The sequence below is a fragment of the Balaenoptera musculus genome, chromosome 4 (assembly GCF_009873245.2).
Source record: "Balaenoptera musculus isolate JJ_BM4_2016_0621 chromosome 4, mBalMus1.pri.v3, whole genome shotgun sequence".
NCBI classification, from domain to species: domain Eukaryota; kingdom Metazoa; phylum Chordata; class Mammalia; order Artiodactyla; family Balaenopteridae; genus Balaenoptera; species Balaenoptera musculus.
Window position 1 is genome coordinate 129,024,603 of NC_045788.1, and position 20,514 is coordinate 129,045,116.

The 20,514-nt window shown below is 37.0% G+C and overlaps 1 long non-coding RNA gene across 2 annotated transcripts in view; it reads right to left on the reverse strand.

Annotated features, from left to right (window-relative positions):
* Positions 1-3,859: 3,859 nt before the first annotated feature.
* Positions 3,860-20,514, reverse strand: part of LOC118895005 — a 38,504-nt gene continuing 21,849 nt past the window's right edge. The window contains exon 3 of one of the 2 annotated variants that reach the window (XR_005019807.1): positions 3,860-3,924. This is a non-coding gene — a long non-coding RNA (uncharacterized LOC118895005). Of the gene's footprint in view, positions 3,925-13,675; positions 14,357-20,514 lie in introns of those variants that run through there. The other variant, XR_005019808.1, reaches the window with a different exon arrangement.

Consider the following 20,514-nt stretch of genomic DNA (forward strand, 5'->3'; position numbering starts at 1 on the left):
TCTGGAACCAGTACAAAGAGGCACAGTCATGTTTCAGGATGTGGTTTCAGCCAAAGGTGATACAATCAAGGCCTCTAGGTTAAGAGAGGAAATGACAATCAGGAGTTGTCTTGAGTGTGTTCCCAATACCTGGAGTATTCCTGCTCTTTTTCCTTTCTAACTCTGTAAGTCTCACTTACCACTGATGGGAATAATTAGTAATAAGAGCCGGAAGCAAAAGCTTTGGGACACTTGAGCTCTTTTGAACACAATGTAATAATAGTAATAAACTCACAAAAGAATCACTGAATTGAGGGCAGATTCTATTACACCAAAGAACCTGTACTATGATATTAATTAAGAAGATTGTTCTAAACTATATACTATACACAGAGTTAAAACTCTCTCATCCTGCTCTACCTAAGAACCATTAACTCTCCGGTTTTCACACCTGGGTGACAGATATTCACACTCTGGATCTTTGATCTGACTCACTTTTCCATCATTAGAAGATTCAACATACAGGTGTTACACTACATGCAGAAGATTATGTTAATCATAATCATTCATTCATTGATTCATACATTCAAGCAACAACTGTGAATTGTGTGCCTGCTCACAAGGAACTGAAATTCAGATTCAGCTCATATATTTTGAGAGATAACCATGCAATAGGTATTGAGCTGAACACTTTATGTAGGCAGTGATGACATGCTAGGTATTGAGCTAGTTACTTTAAGGAGTTATCTCATCTGTCTTCATAACAACCTCTGCGGTAGGTATTAGCATTTTTCTTTTACAGATAGCAAACTGAGACTCAGAAAAGTTAAGTGATTTGTCCAAAGTCATATAATCATCCAAGCTTTAAAATTGGTCTTTTAGCCCTAAGTCCTCTGGATATTTCCAACTGGTAATATTTTCTGTCTTATGATCCTGCCTTAACTTCCTTGCTGTATGTAAAAGAGTGTCTGATCAGGAAGAAAGAAAGCCACTTACAGTTTGATCAGGAAGAAATGAAACCACTAACTGTTGGAATCAGCTTTGCCCATGAGCTGATAGATTAGTTCACACCACCTCAAGCAAACACAAACCCCAGAGACATGGCACACATCAAATCTTTTCAGTTCTTGGGAGCATGGTGCCCAAAGGCTGCTACTTATAACTGCAGCAGAGACACATAAACAGATGGATGTGACGTAGTCCAGAAATGGCAGTTACATAATTTCTAGATTTTTCTGACTCTTACAACTTGTCCAAAATTGAGAATGATTTACCAGGTGCATCCCCACAGGATAATCAGAAAGAAATCATTTCCCAATTAAACAAGTACAAATTAAATTATACCTCTTTCTTGGCTCCATTATTTTGAAGTTTCTAACTCAGTGAGGTTGTTTTTAACTTTAATTTTTTTTTTTAATTTGTGGAAAGAGGCCATATACACACGTTTAGGTAAGAGCATAGGTTCTGAAATTAGACTGCCTGGATTCAAACCCTGGCTCTATTACCTAGTGGTTATGGAAACAAGCGTATTGCTTTACTGGGATTCAGCTTCCTCATCCATAAAATGGGTATAAAGAACAAAATCTGGAATATACTAAATAAATGCTTCCCTTTTTTTTTTTTTAATTCTACTAGTATAAAGGAGTTTACAATTAAACCCATCCATGTCCTCCAGTTTCTCAGTTCTCCTTCCCTGGGATAAACTCTAGTATCAGTTTAGATAGATAGATGATAGATAGATAGAGATAGATGATAGATAGATAGATAGATAGATAGATAGATAGATAGATAGATAGATAGATAGATAGATAGATAGATAGATATAGAGATGGGTATAGATAGAGACAGATAAAGAGAGAATCTATGTATACGTAGTTACTCTACGTATACAGGCATACCTCGTTTTATCATGCTTCAATTTACTGTGCTTTACAGATACTGCGTTTTTTACAAATTGAAGGCAACCCTGCGTCATGCAAGTCTATCAGCACCTTTTTTCCAACATTTGCTCACTTTTTGTCTGTGTCACATTTTGGTCATTCTCACAATGTTTCAAACTTTTTCATTATTATTATATTATATTATTATATGTGTTATAGTGATCTGTGATCAGTGATCTTTGATGTTACAACTACAACTCACTGAAGCCTCAGATGACGGTTAGCATTTTTTAGCAAAGTATTTTTAGTTAAGGTATGCACATTGTTTTCTTAGACATAATGCTATTGCACACTTAATGGACTACAGTGCAAACATAACTTTTATATGCACTGGGAAACAAAAAATTTGTGTCACTCGCTTTATTGCTATATTTGCTTTATTGCAGTGGTCTGGAACCAAACCCGCAATATCTCTGAAGTGTGCTTTTATACAATCACAGACAGACACAAATACATATACTTATGTATACACATTTATATATAATGTGTATATGACTTGCATGCATGTTCTACTTTTTCACAAATATAAGCACACCATACACATGTTGATTTTCTCCTTTAAAATATTTTTGAAGATATTTCTATATTGACACATTTAGATCTGCCACATTCTTCTACAAGTGATGTATAATATTCTATTTTATGGATACACCATAATTTATTTAACTAGGTTCCTACTGGCAGACATTCAAGGTGTTTCCAATATTTTGCTACCTAAAAAAAAATATTGTAATGAACATCCTTGTGCATACATGTGAGAGCTTATCTGTAGAAAAATCCCAGAAGAGTGAATTTTGGGTTGAATATTCTGTGTATTTTCAATTACTATGGATATTGCCAACTACTTTCTAAAAAAGTTGAGCGAGTTTAACCACCAGCAAAACATGAGAGTCCTTGTTTTTCAATACCTTTGTCAAGACGCACTTTTCAATGTCAAACTAGTAGGAGAATACTAATGACATCTTACTGAGCATAAATTCATGGCATTTATTAAAGAAAAACGTATCAGTGCCTACATTTTTCATTCCTATCATGAGGAGTTAGAGGTGAGGAGGAAGACATCTATACCTATGTCACACTACCTCAAAAGAGGCTTGACAAGAGTTTGACTTTTTTTGTGTGTGTGCATTTTTAACAAGGATTCCCATTTTTAATAAGCACTTGAAGGTGATTCTAATACACTGCTAGGGTTGAAAAGTACTAGTTGCTAGGACTCCCCTGGTGGCACAGTGGTTGAGAATCCACCTGCCAACGCAGGGGACACGGGTTCGAGCCCGGGTCCTGGGAGATCCCACACGCTGTGGAGCAACTAAGCCTGTGCACCACAACTACTGAGCCTGCGCTCTAGAGCCTGCAAGCCACAACTACTGGGCCCACGTGCCACAACTACTGAAGCCCACGCGCCTAGAACCTGTGCTCCACAACAAGAGAAACCACCGCAATGAGAAGCCTGTGCACCTCAACAAAGAGTAGCCGCCGCTCGCCGCAACTAGAGAAAGCCCGCGCGCAGCAACGAAGACCCAACGCAGCCAAAAATAAATAAATAAATAAATTTATAAAAGAAAAAGTACTAGTTGATGTTACAAACTCACATGGATATATTTATTATAAATCCCCTGCCACCTTTCTGCCAATATACTCTAAGATGTATTCTTTTGACAGTCTTTTTTTAATATTCTTTTCCATTATGGTTTATCACAGGATATTGAATATAGTTCCCTGTGCTATACAGTAGGACCTTGTTGTTTATCCATCCTATATATAATAGTTTACATCTGCTAATCCCACATTCCCAGTCCTTCCCTCCCCGACCCAAGATTTTGACTTGATGCTATATGACTATAAAGAGAAATTCTCCATCCCACACCTTGGTCCAAAACTTGAGTTAAAAGTACTTCTGAAATTGGAATATGAATTTGAGAATTGCCAGATCTAATTAATCCAAAGTTGATGCTGGCAGGACACTTGTGCCCTAGGAAATTCCTTGCTTTCATTCTTCATATTCCTTGAAAAGCATTCTAGTGTCCCACTTTAATTTTCAATAGAGAATTTTCCAAACATTGGAAGTAAAAGAACATGAAGCAAACAATAGTATGAAATTTATTTTATCTGTCTGAAACGGAGTGTCTTCTAATATCAAGAGTAAATTCCTTGGGGATTCCCTGGTGGTCCAGTGATTAGGACTTGTAGCTTTCACTGTCATGGCCCAGGTTCAATCCCTGGTCAGCGAAGTAAGATCCCACAAGCCGTGTGGCGCGGCCAAAAAAAAAAAATGTAAATTTCTTATTTTTATTTTTCCATCAGCTATTAAAAATAAAGCATAAAATGTATATTCATATGCACTATTTAGGGTGTTATAGGCATGACTGTTTTTGAAAAAAAGGTTTTAAAAATCTATTGCTTATTTATGGTTTAACATAATATGGTATGGTATAACACCTACTTCCAAAAATGTGAGACTATAAATAAACATGACAAAAAAATTATATATATATACATACATATACATGGTACATATTCATTCACAAATATCACAAAGTCTATATCCTCCAAAACAGTTGATTTGACAGGCTTTAATTTTTTAAGTTCTTCATTGGGAATTTTATTCATAGTCAATATTATGCAATTTTAAATAACCTTAACCATGGCTGGTATTCATCCTTTGGAAAAGGGATAGTTTTCTCTAGCTACCTATCTCCTTTCTCTTCACTCCTCACATTAGCCTAACCTTCCATATAATCTCTGACCATGTAATCCTATACAGAAATGTACATGTAAATATGTCTACATATATGAGTATTGTTATTTTACAAAAGGGGATCCTATAATTTCTATGTCTTGCTCTCCTCACTCGGAAATATATCCAGGGACTTCCCTGGTGGTCCAGTGGTTAAGACTCAAAGCTCCCAATGCAGGGGGCCTGGGTTCAATCCCTGGTCAGGGAACTAGATCCCGCATGCTGCAACTGAAGATCCCACATGCCTCAACTAAAGACCAAGCACAGCCAAATAAATAAATAAATAAATATTTTTAAAAAGATATATATATATATCCAGAGAAAAACATGGTTCAAAAGGATACATGCACCCCAATGTTCATTGCAGTGCTGTTTACAATAGCCAAGACATGGAAGCAACCTAAATGTCCATCAACAGATGAATGGATAAAGATGTAGTACATATATAAAATGGAATATTACTCAGCCATTATAAAGAATGAAATAATGCCATTTGCAGCAACATGGATGGACCTGGAGATTATCATACTAAGTGAAGTAAGTCAGACAGAGAAAGAAAAATATCATTCGATATCGCTTAGATGTGGAATCCAAAAAAAAAAAAAGATACAAATGAACTTATTTACAATACAGAAATAGATTCACAGACTTAGAGAATGAACTCATGGTTACCAGGAGGAGAAGGGTGGAGGAGGAGAGATACATTGGGAATTGGGGAATGACATGTACACGCTGCTATATTTAAAATAGATAACAAAAAAGGACCTACTGTATAGCACAGGGAACTCTGCTCAGTACTCTGTAATAACCTAAATGGGAAAAGAATTTGAAAAAGAATAGATACATGTATATGTATAACTGAATCAATCTGCTGTACACCTGAAAGGAACACAACATTGTTAATCAATTATACTTCAATATAAATTTTAAAAAAGTTTTAAATACCTTGTGGAAAATACTATAGGTCAAGGGATATAACACTAATGCATTATTTCTAATGAGGTTTTTGCCACTACAAGATAAAGCCTTACATATTGATGCATTTCTTTCTGTGGAACAGAGTTCATGGACTGGGCCAAAAAAGTATACATATTTTTTTTAATTTAATAGACGTTGGCAGATGGATTTCCCCAAACCTATAACACCTCATATTTCTACCAGCCATGACCATGAGAGTAATCCTTTCGCTAAATCACCACCAGTAATAGTTATCATATTCTCTTCCATTCCTGTCAGTCTGGTGTAAAATGACATTTTATTTTTACTTTTATTTGAATTTTGCTTGCTAATAATGAATTTGAGAATCTTTTTATAAATTTATTGGCCATTTGGATTCACTACTCTTTGCCCATTTTTCAGTTGGGTTGTTTCTCTTTTTGTCAAATATTTAGCTGTTTGGACAAATCAGTTACAAATATTTTATTCTAAATTGAATGTTCATCTGTTATTTTTTATGGTATCTTTTGTCATATCAAGGTTCTTATCTTTTATAAATTTAAACATGTCTCTCTTTTTATAGCTTCTGGATTTCTATAGCTTCTGGAAAATATGCTCCTCAGTGCATAGATTTTATACATTCAGTTTTTAGGTCATCTTACATGACTTTTGCAATTTTATTTTGACCATGTAAGCTTTTCAGCCATTGGAATTTAAATTTAAATGTAGAATAAGATAGGGACATACTTTTCTTCCAGATGGGTAGTCTGTTGTCTAAACATCATTTATTAAATAATTGATTGATTTCTCACTAAAATGATCTACCACTTTAGAAATATATTCAACTATCATCTACACTGGACTCTATTTCTTCATTGTTTCTTCTATTCCTTTACCAATACCACATGACTGAGATGCAGTAGCTTTATTATACATGTTAATACCAGTAAGATAAGAGCTCTCACAAATCTCCCTTGCATATTTTCTTAGCTATTCTGGCGCATCTGTTCTTCAATATGGACTTTAACCTTCTTTGACCAATGATACTCCCAAAAAACAGCAATTCTAATTTTAGTGCATTATGCTTACATATTTATTAGGTGTATGTATTTGATGTTTGTGTTATTAAGTACTCCTGTCCCACAGGTATGCTTTCCATTGTTCAAATCTTACTTAATTTGTTTCAGTAAGATTTTATCATTTCCCTTACAGAAAAAATTTGTCTATCTTATTCAGTAATTCTTAAGTATTTTACATTTTTCAATGATTGTAAATAGGAAATCTTTCCCATTTCTGTTTCTAAGTAATTTGTTAAAGTACATTTTGAAAATTATTGCTTTTAAAAATAATTTATCTGGTATCCATGCCCTCACCAAGTTCTCCTTTTCAAATCTGGTGATATTTACTAGGGCATCTTGAATTTTCTAGGTATACAATATCATCATCAAAAAGAGATCATTTTATTATTTTTTTCAAAGTTTATATCATTTTTTTTTTTCATTTTGGCTGCACTGCATGGCTTGCAGGATCTTATTTCCCCAACCAAGGATTGAACCCGGGCCCATGTCAGTGAAAGCGCCGAGTCCTCACCACTGGACCACCAGGGAACTCCCAATATATCATTTATTTTAGTTTCTTACCTTCTATATCCACTAGTACCTCCAAGATAATGTTAAGTATAATGGTGGTAGTGGATATCCCTATCTAGTAACTAATTTAATTAAAATAGTTTTTGTGTTTTAAAATTTAAAGCATTTGCTGAGTGGTTTATATTTTCTTATTTCATGATCTATCTTCCTTAATAATTTTATTAGAAATAACTAATGATTTCTATCAAATGCCTTTTAAGCATCTATTGCTAAAATTACATTTTTTTCTTCAATGTGTTGATATAATAGATTATGTTGATAGATTTCCTGATACTCAAGAACTCCTGAAAATCTGGGATGGGGAATCTGCTCTGTAAAATGCATTGCAGATACTGTTTGGTAAAATGTATTAAGAATTACCCTCAGACTTCCCTGGTGGTCCAGTGGTTAAGACTCTGCCTTCCAATGCAGGGGGCGAGGGTTCAATCCCTGGTTGGGGAACTGAGATCCCACATGCCTTGCAGTATGGCCAAAAATTTAAAAAAAAAAAAAAAAGAATTACCCTCTACACTCCTTAGTGATCTATGGGTTTTTTGGTTGGCCATCTTTAGCAGGTTAATTTTAAAGTTATTTTGGCTTGAAAAATGGATTTGGAAGATTTCCTTCAACTGTTCAAATAATACTGCAGTTATCTACTTTTTAAAGATTAGCTAAAACTCAGTTATGAAAACGTCTGATCATGGTGCCTTTCTCAATGTTAAAGTTATAATCATCTTTGCTATATTACCTTTAAAATTTAATCCAATCTTAGGTCAGTTTTGTTAACTTTTATTTTGTTAGGAAATCCTTTATTTTTTTCTAGGTTTTTCGAATTTATTACTCTAGAGTTGCATACATTTTTCTGTTTTTTTTTTTTATTTAACATCTTTATTGGAGTATAATTGCTTTACAATGTTGTGTTAGTTTCTGCTGTATAACAAAGTGAATCAGCTATACATATACACATATCCCCATATCCCCTCCCTCTTGTGTCTCCCTCCCACCCTCCCTATCCCACCCCTCTAGGTGGTCACAAAGCACCGAGCTGATCTCCCTGTGCTATGCGACTGCTTCCCACTAGCTATCTATTTTACATTTGGTAGTATATATATGTCAATGCTATTCTCTCACTTCATCCCAGCTTCCCCTTCCCCTTCCCCATGTCCTCAAGTCCATTCTCTATGTCTGCGTCTTTATTCCTGTCCTGCCCCTAGGTTCATCAGAACCTTTTTTTTTTTTTTTAGATTCCATGTATATATGTTAGCGTACGGTATTTGTTTTTCTCTACATTTTTATATTATAATTATTTTAAATTTCTCTCTATATGTGTTTATGTTTCTTTTCTTATTCTTAATATTTACTCCTTTTCTAACTTCCTTAATCAGCGCTATAAGGTGCTCATCTATTTTATGGGTATTTTTAAATTTTCTTTTGGATTTGTTTTTTCTTTTTTCTAATTTTTTGTTATTAATTAATTTTAGATTTCATTTCTTATAACTTATATCTTTTGGTTTACTTCGGATTTCTCTATCTAATGTCTTAAGTGGAGTTATTATTTTCATCTGTTCGGTTTTCTCCTTTAATAATGATGGCATTAAAAGTAAAAATCGGGCTTCCCTGGTGGCGCAGTGGTTGAGAATCTGCCTGCCAATGCAGGGGACACGGGTTCGGGCCCTGGTCTGGGAAGATCCCACATGCCACGGAGCAACTGGGCCCGTGAGCCACAATTACTGAGCCTGCGCGTCTGGAGCCTGTGCTCCGCAACAAGAGAGGCCGCGATGGTGAGAGGCCCGCGCACCGCGATGAAGAGTGGTCCCCACTTGCCGCAACTAGAGAAAGCCCTCACACAGAAACGAAGACTCAACACAGTCATAAATAAATAAATAAAAGAACGTGAATTTCTTTAAAAAAAAAATAAATAAATAAAATAAAAAAAAAAAATAAAATTCCTTTAAAAAAAAAAAAAAAAAAAGTAAAAATCTTCCTGAGTACAGATTTTGATAGCTTTCAAAGGTTTAGTTATGAAATGTTCTCCTTTACACTGTTTTCAACATAGTCTGTAATTTCACTTTTAATATTTTATTTGATCCAAAGATTATCTAGAAGTATACTTTTCAATTTCCAAAGAAACTGAAATTTTAAGCCAACTTTTTATAATTGTGTTTCAATTTTATTGAATTTGATCAGGGATTTTGAACTACAAAATTTCTACTTTAAAATTATTGAACTTTAGGGACTTCCCTGGCTATCCAGTGATTAAGACTCCAAACTTCCACTTCGGGGGGCATGGGTTCAATCCCTGGTCAGGGAACTAAGATCCCACATGCCACGCAGCGTGGCCAAAAAAATAAATAAATAAAATAAAAGTATTAAAGTTTAAAAACTTCCAGCCACTCCCCACAGCAGATACTGATGAAATAACAATGGAAGTCACCCTGGGGCCCCTTAATGAGATAGGGCGATAGCTCCATGACCCCAACTAGGTAGGGTCTATGAGGCCAATGCCAGCCTAAAGAAGCTATAGAAGACAGACCTTCACCCTTCATCTTCCCAATAAAGATTTCTTGCGGTCTACATCTGTCAGGGGGATTTGAGGCAGGAGATGGATGGGCCCCAGGCTGAGCAGCTGGAGTTGTCCCCTGGGGACAGATACTCCAAGACAAAGACAATAGCAGGAGGGAGGAGAAGTTGAGCCCTGTCCAGATAAGAGATAAAGAGACCACATAGTCCTCATTCTCGAGGTCAAGAAGACCTTCCCAACTACACATGCACAGAAAGGCTCCTCAGAGGTCAAAAGGGAGGAGGCACCACCCCATAGTAAGTGATGTCAACCTACCCATAGGCCTCTTCACTAGAATCCATCTTGGCTAGGAGATGCTCGCATGCACACAGGGGAGGACCCTGAGATAAACCAAATACGAACTCAGGATTGGCCAAAGGAAACCCAGAAGAAATGCCCCATATAAGTGATTTAAACTACCACGAGTGTGCGACTCTCTCTCTGAGTCTGCCAGTGTGCATCTATTCACATATACTCTTTTTCCTCCTAATAAACACTTTGTTTCACTACAAAATAAATAATTAAAAATTTTTAAAAATAAAAGTATTGAAGTTTTCTGAGACCAAGTACAGTACAAGAACAAGATCTATTTTGTAAATGTTCTGTAAATATGTGAAAAATATTTATTCTCCCTTAGAAGTAAGTAAGGTTTAATACACATCTATTAAATAAAGTTTATTGATTGTATCATTCTTTCTTGTATGTCCTTTTTCTGTTTTTAACTAGAGTTGTCCCAGTATGGAAGATGAATATTTTGCCTTCCACAATAATTTTATTTTTTTCAAATTTTGCCTTTATTCCTAAAATATTTTACTTTGTATAGTTAGCTGCTATGTTATTTGGTGTAATATACTCTTCATAAACATTATTACATAATGTACTTCTTCCGTGCATTTAATTTTAAATTTGACCTTGTCTGTCATTAATATTGCCATTTGTTGCATAAAATAAATTGCACTTGTGTCAGAAAATAGATGTTCTGGGTTTTGTAAAGAATGGCCAAAGAATGCTCTCCTTTTGGAAAAAGGATTCTATGAGATACTGTCGATGTTAAACCTTTATACTGTTTAACTAGACTGCATTCATGTCACAAAGCTATATATGTTCTAGGAACAGTGTTCTTGAATGGTCAGATGCTCATTAAAAACTTTTCAGATTGTGTCAGGTATTGTGGTTGGTTTTGACTTTTAGACAGTAACAGACTCTTGTTTTACAGGTCACGCTGACGCAACTCAGCCTGTAATCCCACTATTAAGACCCTCTATCTTTGTTCTTATCTTCATGCAACTGGACCACAAAACAGCTGCAAAGTTCCACCACACACTCCTTTCTTTTTATTTGAATTTGTCTCATATCTCTTTGTTCAGTCTTCAATTTTAGCCATTAACACTGCCTAAATGAGGCTTTATTTTCTTGTAAATAGCATATAGCTAGGTGTTATTTTTACCCCAGTCTATGCTCTCTGCCAATGATGTCCCTAACTGCTCTTTTCCCCCACCAGGATGCTCTAGCTCATCTCTACTTCTTTCTCAACCCCGATAAGATGAGGCCTATAGAATATCTTCATTCCCCTCACTCCTCCCCTCCTTCACCCTCTGCCTCCAGTGAGAACCTTGGAGTGCTTCTACTTCCCACTGCTCTCCACAGTCACAAACTCCTAGGTCTTTCTGAGTTAGTGTCATACATATTAGAAATTTCAAATTTAAAAATTTCTACACAGCAAAGGAAACAATCCACAAAGTGAAAAGGCAATCTATAGGAAGGAAGGAAATATTTGCAAATCTTATAGATAAAGGGTTAATATCCATAATGTATAAGGAACTCAAAGCACAAAATAGCAAAAAACTAAAAAACAAAACAATACAAAACAAACAAAAACCCCTCAAAAAAATCCAATTTAAAAAGGGACAAATGACCTGAATAGCCATTTCTCCAAAGAAGACATACAAATGGTCAATGTGTATATGAAAATGTTCTCAACATCACTGATCATCAGAGAAATACAAATCACAACCACTATGAGATATCACCTCACACCTGTTAGGATGGCTATTATCAATAAAAGAAATGATAACAAGTATTGGTGAGGATATGGAGAAAAGGACATTTTTTTATGTTGTTGGTGGGAATTTAAATTGATATAGCCACTATGGAAAAACAGTATGGCAGTTCCTCAAAAAGTTAAAAATAGAAATAAATTTTCTCCAGCAATCTCACATCCGGGCATATATCCAAAAGAACTGAAATCAGGATCTCAAAGAGATATCTGCATTTCCATGTTCATTGCAGCATTATTCACAATCGCCAAGACATGGAAACAACCTGTATGTCATCAACAGATGAATAGATAAAGAAATGTATATACACACAATGGGATGTTATTCCACCTTAAAAAGAAGGAAATCTGGGACTTCCCTGGTGGCACAGTGATTAAGAATCCACCTGCCAATGCAGGGCACATGGGTTCGATCCCTGGTCCAGGAAGATACCACATGTCATGGAGCAACTAAGACTGTGCACCACAACTACTGAGACTGCACTCTGGAGCCCGTGTGCCACAACTACTGAAGCCCACATGCCTAGAGCCCGTGCTCTGCAACAAGAGAAGCCACTGCAATGAGAAGCATGTGCACCGCAATGCAGCCCCATTTGCCAAAACTAGAGAAAGCCCGCATGCAGCAACGAAGACCCAACACAGCCAAAAATAAAATAAATAAAATAAAATAAATAAATTTATAAAAAAAAAAGAAGAAGGAAATCCTATCACATACAACACCGTGGTGAACCTGGAGGACGTTATGCTAAGTGAAATAAGCCAGACACAGAAGAAAAAATACTACATGATCCCACTTATAGGAGTAATTTCAAATAGTCAGACTCATAAAAGCTGAGTGCAGAGGGTGGTACTAGGTGCTGGGGGGAGGGGAAAACAAGAAAGTACTGGTCAAAGCATACAAAGTTTCAGTTACGCAAGATGAATAAATCCTAGAGATCTTCTGTACATCACTGTGTCTATAGTTAACAATACTGTATTCTCTACTTGAAACCTTACTAAGAGGCTAAGTGTCCTTATCACAAAAATAAAAAATAAAAATAAATAAAGAGGGCAGGAGGAAACTTTTGGAAGTGATGGATATATTTATGGTATTCTTTACAGTGATGGCTTCAAAAGTATGTATCTCCAAACTCATCAAGTTTTATACATTAAATGTGTATACACGATAAAGTGGTTTAAAAATAAAGAAAGGAAATTTACTTAAAGCTTATTCTTCCTGTTTCAAAGACCTTGCATGGTACATATGGATCACATTTTGAGCTATCATATTCTTATTCAGATAGATGTATGGAGGGAAACAAGAAGGAAGGGAGGGAGGGAAGGAGGAAGGAAGGGAGGGAGGGAGGGAGAGAGGAAGGAAGGAAGGGAGGGAGGGAGAGAGGAATGAAGGAAGGGAGGGAGGGAGGGAGGGAGGGAGGGAGGAAGGATGGAAGGAAGGAAAGGAAGGAAAAAGACATTTACTGCTGCTTGCCACTGTTACCTTGCCGCTCTATTTTCTCCATCTTAAGACTTCTGTTGTGGTTCATTTGTTGTTCAGTTAGAGGATTTTCACAAGTACTTTTCTTAAAGAGGTGTATGGTTGATATACTCTCCGAATTCTTGTTTATGCTCACATATATTTCTTTCACTCTGACAGGTCAATGATATCTTATTTGAGAATACTTTGGGTTGCAACTCTTTGATTGGTGCTACTCCACTATCTATCAGCATTCAGTAAATTAATTTGAAATATAAATAAAGGATGTCATTTGTCCAGTGCTTCCTGGATATTTGCTTTGGCTGATTGTTTGTTCCTCCTGCCTAGAACATTATAATATTCTCTTCATTATTAAAGTTGGGAGGACTTTATCAGTATATGTGTCTCTCTCTTTATCAGTAATTGTGTCTTTTCTCATCAGTAAAACCTGTAATTTGGGCAGCCCTTACAATTGACAGTCTCAAGACTATTTACTTCAGATAAATATTTTACTAGTATTTGTTTAATTATGCTTTTCTTCCATCTGGTCTTTTTTCCCTTTAGGAATGTTGATTGTTTCCATGATAGTGATCCTCAAATTATATATCCAGGTTGCCTACATTTTCAATTAGGGCTTTCATTTGTGCTTTGAGAGTCCTTTCAGCTGATCATCAGCTGACCAATTCAAACATCCACAACAACCATCCTTATCTTCAACTCATCTACTGAGTTGTTTATTTCAGAAATCATGTTGTCAGGTTCAAAGAAGTCTTTTATCTGCTGCTCTTAAGCACATTTCCTTTTTTAATTCAATTATTCTGCTCTTCCAACAATTCGCTTCCGCTGAATTTGTGCTCTAGGTTTTCTGCCTGATATTTTTTTCTCTCTCACTTATGAGAACCTTAGATTTGTTGTTCTTTATCTTTGACAGTTCATGGGACCCCAGTCATGGTGTGGAGAATTCTGAATGGCTGGACTCTCATGAGTGTTGGAAGGAGAAGCATCCTCTGGTCCCCTAGGCCTGAGTGTGGAAACCTCAGGCTCTTATCCCCCACAGTGTCTCCCTGTAGAGAGAAAAGGAACCAAATTCATGTCACCATGTCCCCAAAAGCCCTACTGCTATCTATCCTTTTCCTCAATGTTTGTTTGTTTTTAATGTATTAATAAATGAACTCTTTGAGCTTTAGCTTTTGAAAAAAAGGTATACTGATGTTCCACTTTATTCTATTGTATCACCAGGCTTTAGGGAAATAAAGGGTTCTTAACTTCTGGAGGATAACAGGGATCAGTGAGAAACTGAACAAAGCTAGACACTCTTTCTCTAGAAGAAAATGCCCTCTCGTACATTCAGATGGTCACCAGATCTCTAGAAGTCCATGAACTTCAGGTTAAGAGACCTCTAAGGTTGAGATCTTTTATAAGGGCACTCATCCCCTTCATGAGGACTCCACCCTCATCAGTTAATCACCTCCCAAAGGCCCCACCTCCTGATACCTTTGCCTTGTGAGTCAGAATTTCAATATATGAATGGAAAACTCAATTTTTATTCATAAGTCAGTGAATTATTCATTGAATTTGTGATTCAATTCATATGGTCAACTGACACCATAGCATTCAGTATGAAGGGAGAAAATAAAAAATATAAAGGGAGTGAGCCTGTCATGTCGGTTACAAATATAAGGAGCTGAATCATTTTAAGTTTTCACTAAACTACTTTTTTAACCATGAAGATTAGGTAGGTGATCGCTAAGATGTCTTTCAGTTATAAAACTTGCTGTATTTGATTCATGCTCTAAAGTTCTGTTATTTCTGTATCAAATGTTGTTTTACAAATCAAATTGTGAAGTCTTTGGAAACAGTAGCTGTGCCTTACACTTGTTTTTATCTGCCACAGAATCTATGGAAATGTCATATACAGAATAGACATTTACACAATGATTGGTCATTCAATATTTTAGTCTCTGGATTTCTCCATATTCCCTTAATTATTTCAATAATTGACATTACTCAAAACCACCAAAGGCGATTATTTCTGGCAGATGAAAATGTGAGTGTACTATTTCTTATTCATTTACTCTTTTACATATAACCATTCATTTATCCTGTTTATTTGTTGAACATTGGCAGCTCCATCTATTTCGTGTAAATTTTTGGAGTTATTATGCCTACTCACAATTATGACTTTTGTTAAAGAATTACTTTGGCTATAAGACTTGGCTCAGGGAAATTTCTGGGGAATAATAGTCAACTGCAAGGAATTGGTGACCTAAAATGAGTTGGTCATTAATTTTGTTGAAATGCCAAAACTCACTTCTGAAAATGGTGGGCAAAATAAGCAAATAGGTAACCTTTAATAGGCAGTACACTTTTAATGCTGTTCACATAGACACTAATGAATTTTCACAACAACCAAAATAACTTATTAGCATTCCATCCAATAGGGAAAATAATTTTTATTAGTTTCTAAGCAGCTCTCGTATCCAGAGACTATTTAAAGAGTTTACATCTGATTTAAGATTTATTTGTTTTTTTGGTGTCACTTAAGTATTCCAATTTGTAAAGTAATGTTATGGACTGGAAGGAGAATTTGTAACAGATGATTCCGATTATGGTCTTGGTCACACCAGAGAGTAGCTATTGGCCTTCATGAAGCTACTGATCCCCTTGTACTCTTTGGCAAAATAGGAATAATAACCTCCCACTCCAGAATAATAGTATAAACTCTGATGACATGAAGAATTTTTACAGATTTGTCTTTCCTGGAAAACATCTCCTAAAGACACAATGTTCTTTCTAGAATGCTGTGTTTCTAATGACCGAGAAAGTCTTGCATTTACTTTGTCAATTAAATCTGTTAGAATAATTAAGTTTATCACAAATATGCCTGTAGAGACAAAGGTCACTGATATTCTAATGAAGTCACAGATTCAAGTGAGAAATGATGGATAGTGAGCTAAGGATTACAGTGCTGGCATGTATATTATAAGGTTTGGTGGATAAATGTCATTCCTATAACAAACATATTCTAATAAATATAATTTACTTTAACCAATATATGCAACTCCACATAACAAACCATGATGATAAACACACAGGTTACATTCTACAACCACATTTAAAGTCAGAAGTTCACAAAGTTAGAAATTATTGGTCTTTAAAACTATTAAATGAAACTTCTTTCTATTATAGGGAAGCTCTTTTCCATTCTTAGCAAACAGACTTGAAAAAGAAAATTCAATTTTATTATAAAAAGAAACTAGATACAGATAGATATAATTTAAATTTCATACATTAAACTAATTGATTCATTAAACTAACTGACACATAGCTGCTAGATTGAGTTATAATTTCTAGTTAGGACTGAATTAAAATTCGAGGCTTATAATTCTCTATTACTGACCTAGTATGCCAATAATAATCACTAAACAATAATAATAATAAAGTACGTAACACTTACTGAGTACTTACGACGTGCCAGGATTTCTTTTTTTGGCTGTGTCGGGTCTTAGTTGCAGCACGTGGGATCTCTTGTTGTGGCATGCGGGCTTCTCTCTAGTTGTGGTGTGTGGGTTCCAGTGCGTGGGCTCAGTAGTTGCGCCACACGGCTTAGTTGCCTCATGGCGTGTGGGATCTTAGCTCCCATACAAGGGATTGAACCCTAGTTACCTGCATTGGAAGGTGAATTCTTAACCACTGGACCACCAGGGAAGTCCCCAGGATTTTAACTATGAATATTTTATTTAATCCCCAGAATACCAAATGAGGTAGCTACTATTATGACACTCATTTCACAAATGAGGAAGTGACAGTTTAAAGAAGTTAAGGTACCAGAGCTAGGAAGAGGGTGGATTCTCATCCAAGCCATGCCCTTAAGAGTTAAACCATTTGTACTTCTCATAATTCAACAACCTGAAATGCCCTTTTTTCATAATATAATTTAATATGACAGTGCTGTTTTTAATGAAGTAATCTGCTTCGCTGAGGTGGGGTCATCACATGCTACTTTCCGCAAAATACTACTTTCCAATCTCTTTCTCCTCAGCATACTGCCTTCCTTTATTTCTCTCTCCTTTATCTCTTTTACTGATTATTCCTTCCCTTTACGAATTTCCATTTTCCCAACTTTTCTCCAATTATCCTTGTCTGTGCAATAAGCTTGCCAGGAGCACCCAGAAATACCGAACAATTCCTGAAAGGGGATCCTTGGGGCTTCAGAGGCTGATGATCCTTGAGTCAGAAATTGGAATCAAGAAACAGAAGCTGGGAAAACAGAACTGCTTTCCCTGCATTTTCTTTCTTTCTCTCACTGCTTCCATTTATCTGGGTGTAAATTAAAACAAAAAACTGCCTAATATAAAATGAATGGGCTATGGGACTTCCCTGGTGGTCCAGTGGTAAAGAATCCACCTTACAATGCAGGGGATGCGGGTTTGATCCCTGGTCAGGGAACTAAGATCCCACATGCCGCGGGGCAACTAAGCCCGCGCTGCAACTAGAGAGCCTGTGTGCCGCAAACTACAGAGTTCATTTTCTCTGGAACACGCATGCCACAACTAGAGAGAAGCCCAGGTGCGCCACAAGGAAAGATCCCGTATGCCTCAACGAAGATCCCACGTGCTGCAACTAAGACCCGACGCAGCCAAAAATAAATAATAAAATAAATAAAAATAATAAATAAGTCTTTTAAAAAAATGAATGAGTTATTTGTAAATTTATTTGAATGGGGGGTTAGAATATTCTGACAAAATAAAGATAGAGTTTGAAGGGGCCATTTATTTCAGCTCATGCCTTCTGTCTGATAGACAAGTTATTATTGTACTATATCCAGGTCAACCCCCTCATTTTATACATAAGAAAGCTAAGGCTCAGAGAAGTGAGGTTAAACTCAAGGTGAAATAAACAAAATAATGGAATTTCAAATGGCTAGGAGAGAAGGGGAGAATCACTTTAGAGAAGGTTGTGGGTTGTATTAGTTTCCTGTGGTGCTCTAACAACAAATTGCCAAAATCAGAAATTTACTTGCTTACAATTCTAGAGGCCAGAAGTCTGGAATCAAGGTGCCAGTAGGGCCACACTCACTCTGAGGCCTCTAGGGGAGAATTTGTTCCTTGCCTCTTTCAGCTTCTGGTGGTTCCAGACATTCCTTGGCTCGTGGCTGCATCACTCCAATCTCTGCTGCTATGCCCACTTTGCCTTCTCCTCTGTGCGTCTGTGTGTAATCTCCTGCTGCCTCACTCTTATAAGGACACTTGTTATGGGATTTAAGGTCCACATTTTGGCCTGCTGAAAACAAGGAGGGGGCCCAACCCTCCAAAACCAAGGAGGAAGCAGCCTTGCCCCCCCTGGGCCTGTGGTGGGAGTGGCAGCCCTGATGGTCTCTGAATCACCTTCAGGGTTATACAGTTGGTCCTTGAACAACACAGGTTTGAACTGCATGGATCCAGTTACACGCAGATTTTTTTCACTGAATATGATCAGAAGTTGGTTGAACTCGAGGATGCAGGACTGTGGATACGGAGGGTCCACTGTAAAAGTTATACTTGATTTTCGACTACAGGGAGGGTCAGTGCCCCTAACTCCCCATGTTGTTCAAGGTCAACTGTACTTCCCTTTTCTTGAAGAGTCCCCCTAACTCCCCATGTTGTTCAAGGTCAACTATACTTCCCTTTTCTTGAAGGTAAACCATGTTTGCAGCTGAATCATCCATTCCTGTAGAATCCTAGAAGTATAACAGCCTTAGTTCTGTTTCACTTTCTCTGTCCCCTTTAGTTCAAACTGGCAGTGTCTCTGTTAGTATAATCGCATCGCTATTCCTGTCTTCTGCTGAGATAGTTGATCAAATCCGGAGGCACCCATTATCTCTTTATCAAATGGTTGTTCAGCCACACCCTTATTGTTCTTTTCAGAATGCAGTTCCTCATTTTTTGGCAATATGAATAAGCTGAGATTTTCCAAATCTTCAAGTTCTGGTTGCTTTTTGCTTAACAATTCCTTCAATTTATCTCTGTCCTCTCCGATTTTACTATACGCAGTAAAGGGAAAGCAAGCTGCTCTCCCAATCCTTTACTTAGAAACCTCCTCAGCTAAATACCCAATTTCATTGCTCACACTGAAACATAATTCAGCCAATTCTTTGCCACTTTATAACAAGGTTTGCCTTGCCTCCAGTTTCTAATAACCTGTTCCTCCTTTGCATTTGAGACCTCACTGAAATTGCCTGTAACATCTGTACTTATACCAGCCCTCCATTCACACAATCTAGGCTTTTTCTAGCATGCACCTCAAAACTCTCCCATCCTCTGACTACTACCCAGGCCCAAAGCCACTTCCACATGTTCAGGTATTTGTTAGAGCAGCACCCCTACTTCACAGTGCCAAAATCTGTATCAGTCAGCTTCAGCTGCCATAACAAAATATCATCAACTGGGTGGCTTAAATAAGAAATACTTATTTTCCCACAGTTTTGGAGGCTGGGAAGTCCAAGATTAAGGTTCCTGGTTATAGCTCTCTTCCTAGCTCATAGATTGTCATCTTCTTGCTATGTCCTCACATGGCTTTTTCTCTGGGTACAAGCAGAGAAAAAGAGAGCAAGCTCTCTGAGGTCTCTTCTTATAAGGACACTAATCCTATCAGATCAGGGCCCCACCTTTAAAACCTCATTTAACCTTATTTACTTCCTTATGAAAACGAGCAGGACCTTGTGGGGCTCCTGAGCATGGAAGCCTTTCTGTGTCTCCCATTGCCTGTTTGTAGGGAGCAGACTCCAGCCTCCATGACCTTCCCTGAGCTCCAAAGGGCATATTTGAACAGTTGCTAATCAGGGAAGGGAGGGAATGCAGAGACAAGGGAGGAACAGCCAAGAAACAATAGTGCAGTCTTGGGGCAGGGTCCTGGTTCCACCTCAAGGGATACACATAACAATATCTTTAAGCTCTTTATAGAACTAAAACCCCCAACAAATGGAAGATGTCAGCATTCTTCATTCCAGAGAAGACCACCTGAGGTCAGATTAAAGGAATCAGAGAAGCTCATCAAAAGATTACCTGAGACCAGATTAGAGGAGTGCAGGCCCTGCACACACCCTAATCTTATCAGCAACCCCGCCCTTGAACCATTGCTGTAAAACTCCTCACCAAAACCTCCCAGGTTGGGACACACAGTTTTTCAAGGGCTCGAGCCCGCTGTGTCCCCCTTTGCCTGGCAAAGCAATAAAGCTATTCTT